General features: G+C 40.5%; 1 pseudogene; it reads left to right on the top strand.

The window, feature by feature from the left end:
- The first annotated feature begins 467 nt into the window (after positions 1 to 467).
- Positions 468 to 2079, top strand: LOC131039568 (adenylate-forming reductase 03009-like; annotated as a pseudogene).
- The last annotated feature ends 639 nt before the right edge of the window (positions 2080 to 2718 follow it).

Here is a 2718-nt window from a genome sequence, read left to right on the forward strand (position 1 = left end):
CATTATAAGAATCTCCAAAGGACCACATCAAATCACCCATATTCCTTTTTCCTGGAACGTCAATGGCGACTCGTAACACACACTCAAAACTCATAAGGAAGCGTGTGACTGTTCTTCGCGGATCTCTGAAATTGCTCCATGAAAGATGACATGTCATGTCAGCAGACGACAGCGTATCGAAACCCGCCGCTACAATTTCGTCGTTTTGTTTCTTCTTGCTGATGAAGTTTTCACGATCAATGAGAATCCACCGATCATATGACATCGAAACAATTTATAAAATGTCGGCATTGCGCGTAAACTCGCCATCTGTACAGTAAACATCGCTTTTCAGACCTGAATACTGAAAACCGAAGAAATCGGGGTCATGAAAGGAGCACAAGTATATTTTCTCTGTGAGACAAGGATCTAAAACATAAACATCTTCCATTTTATCACAGAAGTGATAACGCTTGTGTGATAAAAGCATGGAGGATACAACCTCAGGGGAAACCAATACAAATTTCAGCACAGAAAGATCAGATAGCCATTTGAGCAGCTTCAATATATCAGACATCGAAAATGGCAGCGCGTCAGATTTGGAGCGCCAAATCGGTTTCGGCGCTCCACAAGTCTTGGAAGAAACAAAAAGGGCGCCGCCTAACCCAAAAAACGCAGAGACACGTCTTTCAGTGATAATGTTGGATCAGGGCCTATTTACAATCTATAAAATTTTACATTTCATCACAACTTTTGCATTAAATTTTACTGAACTCATTTTGGCAGCCACAGGCCATTTTCCATATGCTGAAAAAGAAGCAGCTTTATTCTCAGTGAGCAACATTTTAGCCCTGGTGCTGTGCAGAAGTGAAGTTTTTCTGAGGATCCTATTCTGGGTCGCCGTCAAAATGTTGGGCAGGTCGTGGGTTGCAATCCCACTCAAGACTGCCGCCACTTCTCTTCTTCAGTGCTTAGGAGGAATCCATAGCGGTTGTGGGATTTCGTCCATTATGTGGCTGATTTACTCCCTCGTACAAATTCTCAGCCAGAGGGAATTAACAAGTAGTGTTATAATTGGCGTCGCAGCCGCCATTCTGGGACTTCTGTTCATAAGTTCGGCGGCGGCATTTCCACTGGTCCCCATGTCCATCACAATTTCTTCGAAGAAACCCACCGTTTTGCCGGCTGGATAGCCCTTGCATTGCTCTGGGCTTTGTCATTCTCACTGCATCATACAATCCAACAAAGCGGGCATACAAATTACGTTTCTTGGATCTTGTAAAGAAACACGATTTCATTTTTACATTACTCATCACCTTGCTCATAATCTTTCCATGGCTGACTGTCAGAAAGGTCGCTGTCCAGGTGTCGGTGCCATCCGCACAAGCTAGTTTGATAAAATTTGGCGGCGGAGTAAATCCCGGCTTGCTTGACCGGATTAGCAGATCTCCTCTCTCAGATTGGCACGCCTTCGGAATAATCTCCGACGGGAAAGATGAGAATTTGATGCTGGCGGGAGAAGTTGGAGATTTTACCACAGAACTGGTTTCTGATCCACCGAAATTCTTGTATACTCGCTGTATTCATTTTGCAGGATTGCCTTATCTAGTAAACATGTATGAGAAAGTGGTGGTGGTGGCTACAGGATCCGGCATTGGCGTTTTTCTGTCTTTCATGCTGCAGCGCTCTCGTGCAGACGTGTATTTCATTTGGGTGACGAAATCCATACAGAGAAATTTTCGAGACGAGATTGTTAGAAAGATCGAGAGTTACCCTTCTGAAAATATGATTGTTCATGATACGGCTGTTTCAGGGCGCCCAAATGTGGTGGAATTGACAGTGAAAGTAGTGAGAGATTGGAGCGCCCAAGTTGTTATTGTGACAAGCAATCCGGTGGGTAGTCGAGACGTTGTGAAGAAATGCAGAGGAGAAGGGATTCCAGCTTTTGGGCCAATCTGGGATTCTTACAAAGTTAAATCCATGTCTGTAAATGAAGATATGTTTATGATGGCTGTGTGAGGACCGAACCAACGGGCGGGCAACTAGATTATGCATGAAGATCCCGCTTTTGGGCGAAGCATTTAAGATGATTTGTTTATGGTAGCTTTATTCCTTGTCTATTTTAGGGATTCCTTCTTATAAGGTTCTTTGCACGATATTATCGCTCAAAAAGAAAGGACACGCATTCCATAAATAACAAAACTTACAAGTAAATCAAATGTGTAGGCTCCAATCTGTCTTTCAGCACTAGTATATTGTTTTGGGATTTGTGACATGGTTTAATAGTATCGTCAAATTTTGGTAGCCACATTTTAATTAGATGTATCTTTTGGAAGAAATGGTTGAATTTTCTATAGCTTGTATTTTTCTAATTTTTAGAAATGTAAAAAATCTAATTTTATGTAGTGCTCAAATAAAATTTGAGTGATATTGAAGAAAAATGTCTATCCAGCTTCTAGGACACACCAATGTATAAGTTACCTTCATACATCAAACTTATGTATTGGTGCATCCTAAAGACTTAACTATTTCCATATTAAAAAAATTTACAAGTAATAAAAGTTTTTTAATCAATGTATGTCCAATATAATGCCTAGTGCTTTTGAATTGTCAATTCATGTATCGTTCTTTCAAAGCGAGTTATATGACTTTCCTATTTCACTTGAGAATGAGTTGCACATCTGAAAAATAAGTTTACAAATGCTTGCTAGTACAATATTTCTGAAGTAAATAAAAAAA

The sequence above is a fragment of the Cryptomeria japonica genome, chromosome 7, assembly GCF_030272615.1.
Source record: "Cryptomeria japonica chromosome 7, Sugi_1.0, whole genome shotgun sequence".
Classification (NCBI taxonomy): Eukaryota; Viridiplantae; Streptophyta; class Pinopsida; order Cupressales; family Cupressaceae; genus Cryptomeria; species Cryptomeria japonica.